This window comes from Hippocampus zosterae, chromosome 6, assembly GCF_025434085.1.
Source record: "Hippocampus zosterae strain Florida chromosome 6, ASM2543408v3, whole genome shotgun sequence".
Taxonomy (NCBI): domain Eukaryota; kingdom Metazoa; phylum Chordata; class Actinopteri; order Syngnathiformes; family Syngnathidae; genus Hippocampus; species Hippocampus zosterae.
Window position 1 is genome coordinate 10,081,028 of NC_067456.1, and position 12,753 is coordinate 10,093,780.

The 12,753-nt window shown below is 41.3% G+C and overlaps 1 protein-coding gene across 1 annotated transcript in view; it reads left to right on the forward strand.

Moving 5' to 3' along the window:
- The first annotated feature begins 10,980 nt into the window (after window positions 1-10,980).
- bmpr1ba (bone morphogenetic protein receptor, type IBa) overlaps window positions 10,981-12,753 on the forward strand; it is a 41,406-nt gene continuing 39,633 nt past the window's right edge. Inside the window, exon 1 of the mRNA XM_052068632.1 lies at window positions 10,981-11,074. The gene's annotated coding sequence lies outside the window, so the exon portion shown is untranslated. The remainder of the gene's footprint in view (window positions 11,075-12,753) is intronic.

Sequence of the window (12,753 nt, forward strand, 5' to 3'; positions counted from 1 at the left end):
CCACAAAAAAGCCAAAGAAAACGCAAAACGCCCACTGTTATTACTCTAATGCTTTCTGACATTGCATGTCATTTTTCCAAACATTCTGTTTTATTTCTGAATTGAAATCTACAACCACATTAGAGCGTGTATGTGAACAATTTTCCTAGTTTACGTGAATAAGCGGCAATCCTATTTGGATCAAGAACACATGATGCAAATCTGCCAAGCGGCCACATTGGCTCAATTGGCTGTGTAATTGAGTTTCACATTGCGGCTGTAAACATGACGCTCGCATCACTTTTACTTTGTGCGTGTGTGTGTGTGTGTTTGTGTGTGTGTGAGCGCCCGCATGTGTGTGCACACATACGCTTAATCGTATCATATACCCCGTGATTCAAGACAAGACGTCTGATTCTGACAATTAAACATTGCCAGCGCTTGCGTATATTTGCCATGAAAGCTGAGCCAAACGTAAATATTACAGAAGCCCATTTAAACAAGAAAAAATATTCAAATGGCCACCCACTTTAAGTATATCTGTATCCCATTCTACTGTGTTATGCTTATGCAGGTACTTCACGCATCTGTTACAAAATTACCATACCAAAGGTTCAAGTGATTTGCGTGGTGTCATGATGTACGTGTCGATCTTATCTAAAATCATCTTTCCCTGTTGAAACTAATGCAAATGCTATTAATTCATTCCAGCCTCCCAAAAAACATGAACAAATATTTTATAATGTGTTTTTTTTTTCAAACAAAAAATAGCCCTCTAAATACAATATCGATATTACAATATACAAAATACATACATTAAAATTTTAACACAAATCAATCAGGATGTGAATTTACCACTTTGTGCATCAAAATTCAATGGGCATTTTGCTGCTTGCATGCGTGTGTGCTTTGACCAACTGGAGGAGGTATAATGCAAACAAACATACAACACAGATTTGATGATGAAACGGAGAAGACCATAGAAGCTAAGCTGCAGTTATATCAGTCGTCTTTTGCAGAGGATAAAGAATATATGCCTATGAGTATTGTTGTCTGCTCTGTGTTGTTATAAGAAGTTTAACAACGGCAATACCTATGCTGGTTTTGTTCGCTGTCTATTGCGATTTCCTGTACACCATGGACTGGTTGCCAGCAATCGGAGGGCACACCTAGACAAATGACCACTCATACCAAAAGTGACACCTTATGACTCATTTAAAACAATGACTTTATTCTGTTAATGTTCATTTTTTTCCATTTCACCGTTGCGCCGTTGTTTTTTTGGGAATATTTTGTGGAGGTACTTCTTATGATGAAATTGTTGGATACATTCATTCATTCATTCATCTTCCGAACCGCTTAATCCTCACTAGGGTCGCGGGGGGTGCTGGAGCCCATCCCAGCCGTCTTCGGGCAGTAGGCAGGGGACACCCTGAATCGGTTGCCAGCCAATCACAGGGCACACAGAGACGAACAACCATTCACACTCACACTCACACCCAGGGACAATTTAGAGCGTCCAATCAGCCTGCCACGCATGTTTTTGGAATGTGGGAGGAAACCGGAGCACCCGGAGAAAACCCACGCAGGCCCTGGGAGAACATGCAAACTCCACACAGGGAGGCCGGAGCTGGAATCGAACCCGGTACCTCTGCACTGTGAAGCCGACGTGCTAACCACTGGACTACCGGGCCGCCTTGTTGGATACACTTGTATCAAATTGTCCTCGTGTACCTTTTGCTGTCCATTTTAGGCCATAGCAGCAACCCAATATTAATATTCCCCTTTAAGCATGTCCATCTAATGTTTCCAGAACCTCCTTATCTTCATCTACAGGTTCATTACTTTGCTCGGACTGCTGCCCCCCTCAGGGTGGACCACGTATGGTCTCATGATGGATATTATCCTCTATAATTCACTTGGGGCACACAGTTCACCCCCCCCCCCCCCCCCCCCGTCCATGCCTTCCCTTCTTGAATGATGTGACAAAGAGTTGCCATTGTCACCTTCTTTGAAATATTTTCCCGCCGTCCCTTGAATGGGGATTACAGACTCCGCTCTCAAAGACAGATCACTGGCAAAGACAACTTCAAAGTCATTTGACAGGAACTGAACTGTTACGATATTGGTTTAGAGTTCCACCCAAAATTTGAATTTGAAATATATAATTTTGTTTGTTGAGTCAAATGTCAACTAGCTTACTTACAAAAATGGTTCAGATTGGTGGCCCAAGAGTAGATTTGTTCCCTCCTCTTGCCACTTTTCTTTCATATACTAAGTTTGACATTTTCACAGAAAACGCTTAAACAGTCGCACTGCTTGGTTTTGAACACAAAAGGCTGTTCCTGGTTTTCACCTCCTTCTGTCGGGTGTTTGGCTTGGCTTCGTCCAGACCAAAAGTAATCACGGCCCGTGTCGGCCGCTCTGGGGAACAAAAAACGTGCAGTGATGGAGTGATGAGCTGTGACCTGAGAGGGGAAGAGGGGGATTAGAAAAGACTGGGGCCAATGTAAAAAAAAAAAAAACGATAAGCATCTGGATCCACTCTGGCCTAATTTCATACCTAACTTTGAGGACCCCAAATTTTCTTGCTGGCTCTTCTTTGAGGCAATGTTTCATCAGTGATGGGATAAGTATTTCCCTCGGAGCAAATGTCAGGGAGGACCTTCATTTCATGTTGTTGATGTTTTCTGGCTACTCTTGTGATTGGAAAGACCCACATTGTTTTTGTATGGAAACATGCAATATTGACAGTGTCGGTTTGACTTGGTTGTTTTCTTGGAGAGCAAATGGAAAGACTCTCTGATGTTTCAACAAAAAGTTGAGCTGTTGATCACTGTCCTCTCGTTTTGGTATATCATGCGTATCCCCACCCATAGAAATTGTAAGCAACATAATTTAATCGAACGTAGTCTCCTTGCAGAACATGTTTTTCGTCTCTTATCTGAATGCGTTCTTTCATTCTTGCATGCTTTCTTTCCTACATTCTTTCCACTTTTTGCTTGCCTCTGTGTAAATTGGCATGCTCCCTTTCATTTCTCGGAGCAATATTCGCTATCCCCCACGAATATCGGGGGTTGTTTTTTAAATCGATGAATCGCACCACGTTCTGATCAGCTCAGTTATGCGTTTCTAAAAATTTTTTTTTTGAACTCTCTGATCAGTGATCGGCCCCAAAATCCCGATCGTGCTAAGCCTACTGCCGACCACACAGGTGTCAAACTCTAGCCCCCGAGGGACGATAACCTGCATGTTTCGAATCAGGTCGTGGTAGAAGAGGGAAACATCTCGAGCAGCCCCCGAGGACCCAAGTTTGGCACCTGTGACCTACCACGTAATCAAGTAAACATTAAGTTATGGCGGTTACTGAACGTGGGTTCCATATGAACGCATATTCTGATGACGCTGCACAAACTATTACATTCGCACAACATTTGGGATGTGGAAACATTGTATGTTAGGACCGTGGTAAACACTAAGGCACTCTCCCTTTGACTAATATTTTCCGCAATATATAGAGCCGATCACTGATCTCATCTCATCTCCAATCGGGCACCAATTTTGCCCCTGCGACATTGTCTTTGAAGCATATAAAATCAAATCTCAGGTGGGGGCTGTTTCTTCATTTGCGTGTAATGCAAATTTATTTGTTTCTATCCCTCACAATTAGCGTTAATCAGGCTTCTGGGAATCTTTTGTGCGCCAATGTGTCATGTTGATTGGATCACCTTACTGACGTACGTGATGTAACATCACATCTTGGCAGTTTCTTACTTTCCGTCCACACAGATGGAGGGCCCATCACCAAGAGGTCTGTCGATCGCATCGTGCCAGGTTGCCTGGCAGATCAAATTAGGTGATATTCTGTTTATAGAAGCAGCTTGGACCAGATGCCCAAATGCTGAATTAGCGTTTGCCAGATCCCAAATGCTGACAAAGGTGGAGAAACTGATTCGTTAAGCCCAGAGTCGCATCGTTCGCTTTCATAATCCTCCGTCATTGTCGGATAGTTACTAATCCTCAGAGGTGGCATTTCCACTCTGTATTTAAGTAGAAGTACGGATACTTGTGTAACGGGCCTCCCCGATTTTAGAAAGGTGTTCTAAAATCTGTGACACTGCTTTTATGGTGCTTCATTACAGATATAAAGTTGGTTTGCATGAATGGTTTTGTTATACAAACCATAAGTACAGGCGTTCCTCGCTTCATGAACAGCAGTGGCTTATAAATTCAGATAGCGTTGCCATTAAGAATGCAGAAACGGGGACCAAGGTAAATAATTTTGCAGATCCAAGAACTTTTGGGCATTACCAACAGGACAGTACAAACGCTAATTTATAGCTAAATACCTTTGTATTGATGACAAAACTATTCAACCCACGCCAATAAATGTTTCTTCCAGTCCATATTTACGTCTCGGCTCCCGTGCTGTCACCCGTTTAATATATGCTATGATGCTGGAAGCATCAAGAGTTATGAGCCATAACCCTTGAGCCACGCCCACTCAGCTTCCTGTAACCAGAAAAAAAAAGAACCCCCAATAAAATGTAGCTCAACATTGCAAGCAAGTTGTCTCTATCAAATCTATACACCCAACATTTATCCTTTTTTATACACATTTTTAACACTAATTTAATGCACAATTAGGAAATAATACATTCATTTGAGCAATTGAGTAAAAATGTTGTGCACTATTTGGCTGCACCCTTCCACTTCCGTCTTAACTAAACTCAAAAGAAGAATTATTGTGATCAGTGCGTCACATTTCTCCCCAAAATGTTTTTTTCTACACAGTGGATGCCCGAATACTAGCGGTTCAACACCTGCCGATTTTTTTCACAATTTCCTCTCTTTTTTAAATCTTTTGTCATTGTTGTCTCTTTTTGTTTTTTTTGTTTTTTTTAGCTTGACACCATAATCCGATGTCTGTTGATTCTGGGTCTGTTAAATCGAGGTTCTACTGTAATTTGTAAAACATTCAATTTTTAATACTCTAAAGCAACTTTTAATATTTAAATCTGATTTGAATTTGTGGTATATTTTTAATTTAAAGAATATTTTAAAAATAAATAAATTGGAGTTTGTCAGTTACTCGCTTGGATGCAATCCCCGACACATTTGTGGTTCCCCCTTTGTTATACAGCGACATTCTTTCTGTTTTCAGCTCATCTGTTGCAGCTTTCACGCACATGTCACGATTTTCTTCCACAGATAGAACTGTCTGTAGAGCACCGCAGCGTCAATAACCCAAAATGCACTTCAAATCCCGTCAACTTCACTCCATTTAAAACTGTCACATGTATCTTACAAACAACTTGTGTCGCCTCTTGGGGTACACAAGTAAAATATAAAGGGAAAAGCCAGGTTGTCAGAGATTCCATACACAAAGCCCACTGAGCTCTCCTACGTTGCCCCCCAGGTTTAGGTTCTCGCTAATCAAAGGTCCACACAGCCGTGACAGTTCAGTTCCAGGCCCTGGAGATGACTGGAAGGAAGGAAGGGAGGGAGGCATGGGGGAGATGGGCTCCAAGAGATGGGGGCATGTGGGCACAGGGAAGGGTGGTGGGAGGCAGCGGAGGTGGTTTCTGCTAGTATGGTTGAGGTATGGATATGCGTGGTCGATTCTGCATGTTGACAAACAGATTGTATCGGTGATATGGATTCACTTAATAATGGCCAGTTAAGTAAGTTGTATTTGTGCGGCTATGCCAAGTCCGAATGGTCAAGTATAGTGCCCTTTATAGTGAAGCTGTCATTTTGTATGGCTTTCCGATTGCGTGTTGAGTGTAGGTTTTGAGTCCAACAATACATCATGGAAAGTAGTGAACGACCCATCGTCTCTCGAATGTATCCCATGATGCAATGAGCCGAGTGGTGCGGAAAATATCTTTATTATACTCCATCTACATACATTCTTGCTGCTGGAGGCTGTAAATTTCTCCATTGTGGGACGAATAAAGGATATCTTATCTTATATGTAGAGCAAAACATTGCAACAAAGTGCTTACAACAGGGATGCGGCTGTGTCCGGAATGAACAAATCACATTAAGTCTTTAAAACGGAAGTCGGCACACACCTGCCAACTTTTAAAGTGCCTCTGATTAACCCTAAATACATTTATTTTTCTCGCAGAAGCCCCGAAGGGTTTGTGTTAAAACTGACTGCTATTTGGAACTATTCGTAATTCCCTCCATCTTGTCTAACCTGGGGCCTTAGAACTAGAAAAAACACCCTCAAGCATGATGCTGGCCCCTCACCATTTTTTAACTGTAGTTATGGTTTTCTTTGTGTATTGAGCAGGTTTGTGTTTGTGCCAATTATGGTTCAAAAAAGTCAGTTTCATCTGACGAGAACAAAATCTCCCAAAAACGTGTTATGGATGGATTTGAAGGACTAATTCTTAGTCAGGAACATTAAAATTAGGAATCAACAATAAATTGCCTTTGTAATGTAACTGCGATTTGATGACAGGTGGTCTCAGTATAGCAAGTAGTAATTGATACATTCGTAATATTATCGTTAAGTGTTCTATGCAGACCTAAAATAAACAAAACATGCGTAGGTACGGTTTTGCGGTCCATATGAAGTTGTTCATTGACTTTCTGCTTTCCATGTTCTCAGACAACAAAGGAGGCTCATTGGGTGGATTTTTTTTTTAAACCCCTTTCCCCCCCTCCAGGCTGTGACCGGCCTCATAAATGTCTCCAGACACAAGGGCTCTGTCCGCCATCTGACAATGATTAGGCTGCGGCCTTCCTCAATACATGTCAAGACCGCACACTCAATTGCACCGCCACGCACCTTTATAACGCGGTCAAACGAGCCACCCGGACATTTAATATATATATATATATTTTTTTGGGGTGCAGGAAATGCCAATGAGAGGAGAACTTATAGTTTTCAGAGCAGGGGGGCGACAGCCACTCAGCATGGAGAAGAATAATGACTGAGCTTGAGGCCAACAAGCTGACCTTGTCTAAAGAGTAAATCTAGGAATTACCAACTGAAGCAAAAACAAATCATGATCTTACATTTATTACAATAACTTGCTTCACAATCAGCTTGCGTGAAACCCAATGACTGGAAATACTTGTTAGCTTTTAGCAGTGGCGGGTGTCATTTTGGTTCAACGAGTCATACAATCTCGCTCAGTCACAACACACGCTATATGCAGAGGTGGGGATTGTACAAACTTTTGCCCATCTGTCATTTGTCATCTGTCAGCGGCAGGGGTACCCATCCGTTATCGTCAGTCCGTCATTTTTTTCAAGCCGAACCAAACTGTAATCATTCGGTCAGTCCGTCATATTTATTTTAATTTAATAATAATTTTAATATACTAGAAAGTCGGAATGCGCTAGCGCAGTCGTTAAGTCAAAATTGCAGAAATATATTTGTATGAAAATCAATTTTAAGATGTAAATACGAACCAGTTGAATGAAAAGCAGTATGTTCTCACACTGCCCAGCGAAGTAGTTCATTGTGGGATGAAACTAGAAAATTAATGTCGGAAGCGCTAGAAACCAATGACATCCTTTATTTCTGTGTGTCTACTCTATATTATTTTGCATGTAAGCATTAACACACTAACACATTGTTGGAGATCAGACATTGACAAAAAGGACACTGGAAATCCGTCACCGGTTAATTTAATTTTCCGGTTGGAAAACATTTTTCTTTCTCACTGATTTGAGACACGAGAGCACAATTTTTCAGAGGAGCGTGTGATTTCTGCTCTAACACCATTTCACTCACCCTGTTTTTTTCAAGATAAGAACTAATTTTTTGTTGTTGTTCTACTTCTTCCTTTCATAACTTTGCTGCTGTGAATCTGGAATTTCTCCATTGCGAGACTAATAAAGGTTTTCTTAATGTCTAATTATTTGGGGGGAAAATGTCAGACTTGCAGCTCCTTTGATTGACAAAACCGTTGAAGGATCTTTACCATGAAATGAAATTGATCCAACATTATATCAAAACGTTCGAAACATAGTAGTATGTAAACATCGTTCATTCTTAATTTTTATGATTCATTATTCTGTTTGCAGTGCATAATTTCTGGTCCATATTTTTCCCATAATGCCATGGGGTATGCACATGTGGAAGTCAATACCCGCTAAATGCTAAAAACCTAGCATGTTTTTCCCTATGAAGCCACGGGGTATTGACTTCCTTAGCATTTAGCTAAAAACCTAGCAGTACGCATTTTCAAGTATTTTTGGACGCGTTTGTCAACCATATGTTAATAATTATTCCACACTTTGGTAAGTTTAAATATATATGACAAGTGTTATTTGTGGATTTTTATTTATTTTTATTTTTTTGTATATATATTTTTTTAAATACAAAGTTCCCACTATTAACATGATTAGCAAGCCTCACCACTGGCAATTCTTTCCCTGTCCTCACAGTCTGTTTTCTTGCTGACAACCACCTGAAGCTGCCCTGGGAAGCTGCATTCTAAACAATCGAGGAAATAATGTTAAAATTCAACAATAATACAAAAATGTCTTGATGCATGCTCGTGTTTTGTGAAGTTGAAAATAGTTTACATGAAAGGAAAATTCAAAGTGACTGGCATCAATATCAACATTGTTTGATTAAATATGGTGTGGGAACGTTTTTATTAAAGAACACACACACACACACACACACACACACACACACACAAGAAAACCTACTCCTGTTCTACATCACAAAACCCTTTTCATTTTTGAATGAATCCAAAGTATATTCTCCCATACAGACCTGGTAAATATTTAATTGTCGCCAGAAGCCAAGTTATCTTTTCATCATGACTAATGAAGTATTACAGGAAAGCAACAATGTAATAACCAACTCTTCACATTCAATGAGAACACTGATCTCTCAATTTCTCTGGTCTCTCTCTCTCTCTCTTTGCCATGCCAACCTTGATTGCATATGCCGGTGGTTGCCAAAGTTCATCGCTTGCACTCCCACAATTAATTTATAATGAGGTGAGTAAACGACCTTGCATGAGGGAAAGAAGAGCGACAGTTGCTCCATGCTCTGTATTAAACGTTGAGGCAACAGTAAAACATTAACACAATGAGCACACTCATGCAGGCGCTGCTGTCAGCCACAGCTCTCAACCAGACACTTAGACACCGACTCACTGACGTCAAACTGCAACCAAAAGGCCCCGCCTCTTTAAGGCACAGACACCGCAATGAATTAACAGCATTTTGTGTTCATTTTTGATGTTTGTATCTTTTGTGTTCAAATTCATCAAGTGAACGGTGACACTAATACTTGATTTGCTCATGGAGGCAGAATGACATCACCAAGCCCCGGAATTACACTGGTCAATTATTGAACTGGTGTGGCGAATGACATCATTAAATGCTAATACAATTTAGCCAAACATTTGAGTATGTGTCAGTTACTCTGATACCTATACATTTCTGCTTAGCTTTCGTCTTTGACCTGATAGTGATTCAGCTGCTGCCGAAAAGGACTCTTTTGCTCTGGGTCTTCAGCCAGCCAAGCCGCAAAGTCATTGGCTTGAAATTGTATGTTTGGATGGCTATTATTATAATTAGCTCCACAGTTAAATCACGGTGAGGCAGAGTCAAGTTGCACATTGTTGTGTTCATATTTTTCCGAAATAAATATCTCAGCCTAGTTCATCTTGTCCATGCATCTTTTTTTTTTTTTTTAAATCTTGGTGTGCCTATTTAGATTTTTGATTGAAGAGCGCGGTCTTAAAGGCATTTTTTTTTAATCACTGGTGGGTGGTCAGCTTGTGTGTGGCTGAGAGGTGTAGGCCACATGATTCATTGTCGACATGAATCCACATTCTGTTCGCACATTCGCCTGTTGACAAACTCCACAAATTTGCTCCCAAATGTTTTCTTATCTTGTTTGTTCATTTATTTTTTTTGTGATTCACCCAAACTGTGTATGAAGTAGTCTGTCTTCCTGAAAGCAGTGCAGAGTGTGCAGGGTGGGTGGTTTGACGGTTTGTGGTAAAGGTAGCTGATGGGCATGTTTGATCAGTAGATTAGAAGCCAAGCTAAAAAAATGAGAATTTAGTTGTAGGGGTGGTCTTGTGAATGGCTGGCTACCAGTCTGCATGAAGCTCTATATAGAAAATGGTTGGATGGAGTTAGAGTTACTTTGGCTCCAGACCCACCTGGAAAAGGTAAAAATCTGATATCGGGAGACCACATGAAAATGTTTATGAAATAGTTTTCTTCTTCCCACACACCGTAAAAACAATTATAAGCCATTAAAACCTGTTAAAACTCTCTCCAACGCATGTTTTAAAAATTCAAGCATAAAACAGAAAGCACTCTATAAGTCTCTGTGTGAGTTTCTGACCTCGAGCTGTGGCTGTCAGCAGCCTGCTCATTTTATGATTTACTGTTCTCCTGAAGTGCGGCAAGTCTCTGAAATGTTGATCTCGGACTGTTGCTCTTCTTTCCCACAAGCGAGGGCATGACAGCAAGTAGCCCTCTACTGTAAAACCCTTTAAAAAATGACATTAAGAAAAGACGTTATCGCCGGCCGCCATTGATAAGTCACGCCATATATATATATATGGGCGGCCCGGTAGTCCAGTGGTTAGCACGTCGGCTTCACAGTGCACAGGTACCGGGTTCGATTCCAGCTCCGGCCTCCCTGTGTGGAGTTTGCATGTTCTCCCCGGGCCTGCGTGGGCTTTCTCCGGGTGCTCCGGTTTCCTCCCACATTCCAAAAACATGCGTGGCAGGCTGACTGAACACTCTAAATTGTCCCTAGGTGTGAGTGTGAGTGCAAATGGTTGTTCGTTTTTGTGTGCCCTGCGATTGGCTGGCAACCGATTCAGGGTGTCCCCCGCCTACTGCCCGAAGACAGCTGGGATAGGCTCCAGCACCCCCCGCGACCCTAGTGAGGATCAAGCGGTTAGGAAGATATACACACACACACACATCCTTACCAGTCGGTACTCGAGTAGTACTCGGATGTGCTTGTTATTAATTTCCTCTGTGTTGCAGGCACCATCTTACCTGTGTGTGTGTTTTCATCGGCAGTGAGGTGAAGAGAGCAATGACACTCTCAAGCAGCTGAGTGAAGGAAGAGATTTGGAAGGTAAGCCCCCTCGCTGATCCTTTTCGGAAGAGCCAAAGCATGAGGCGCACCGCCGGGCTCTTGCATTGACAAGTCTGCTTCTAAAACAGACGGGGAAACAGACACCTCCTTTTCTTTTTTTTTCTCCTTTCTTGGTGGCCAATCAAGGGTTGACTCCACAACTATTGCACAAAACCAGAAGAAAAAAAAACTGTGCTATCTGAATTGATGAGTTTAAGGATGAGAGAGCCATATTATTTTGTGTAATTAACATTTTTTTCTCTACAGGAAATAATGTGAAATAGCAATGCAAAGATCACATAATTTATGAGTGACCATGTCCAAGCTCGTCACATTGATTTTCCCCAATGAAATGAATTTAAATGCTGCTAAAACCTTCCGCCCCCCCCCCCAACCCCCAAAACACCACAGGAATGGTAAAAGTGTGATGATAACCACGAAACAGGAAATTACTCAAGCATACGAAACACAACGACCAGGGTGATTTGTTTTACTTTATTTTTTTTATTTGATTACATGTTGTTTTATTGTTGTTATTATTATAATTTATTTTTATGCTTGTATGACACAACATTGCCCGTATAGTTTCTGCATGTGAAATGATGGCAGCATTGGCTCACATGAGTTAACTTGACATTATTTCCTGTGGGACAGTTAAAAAAAAAAAATCTTGGAAATGAACCCGATGCGATCATGTTGGACCGTTGAGCTCCCTTCGACTGCATATTTGTCATTCTTCATGTTTGGAAGTGACTGTCACCTATTTGGCTGAATAGAATCATTCTGATTGCCATTTCTCCCATCTAGCGGTTTGATTTACAGGCAACTTGGCATTTTTAGCACCCAAAGTATGAATTGACCTCTTTGTCCGACAACTTGAGTCAAGACTCAAGAAAATTTATTTCGAACACACACGGACACAAACACACATGCATATACACGCATAGAAGGGTGTAAGAGTAGTTTATAAGGTGGCCATAAAAGCAAATGTTGTGCGAAATTTATCAAGTGAGAGTCAGTCTGTTTTCGCACTCGACCTGCCCACCGGGTTGTGTTTGTTTTAATGTTTTCTTGCTATTTTAGTCGAGGTGGGAGTGGACCAGCTGACTGTCTGCTGACGGGGTCCAATAAAGTGTGCAGTTCTTGGCACACTGAACGGTCTCTGCTGAAACAAAACATCACATGAAGTCACCGTTTTGACGTCAATACATCAAATACTGAACCATGATTGTGACCCGGTGGGCTGGCCTGGGTTGATGGCCGGTTTGATGCTTCACTTACTTCAGTATCAATGCACCACGGCAGAAAACTGTGTGACATGGAAACAAAGATCTTTTCATACCATTTTCGCGTGGCAGTAAATATGAACTGTGTTCCTCCACTTTTTCACATTCAATCATGGTGTCCGAGCAATCTTTTTTTTTCTTTTCTTTTTTTTTTTACTCTATAGAGGCTTTAGTTTCATCTTCGTTTCATTGTTTAACCTCGTTATTGACACGGAAACCGTTTTACACGCGTGACAACACTGACCGCCGCAGTACGGTAAAACAACAGCGCTGCTCGTGCGCCAACATTTTGATTTCTCTTTCAAAACTGGACAACACTTTCTTGTTTGTGTGCAATAACAATGAACGGCGTCCTCTATTATAGATGTTTGTCACATTCTGTGCATACTTCAA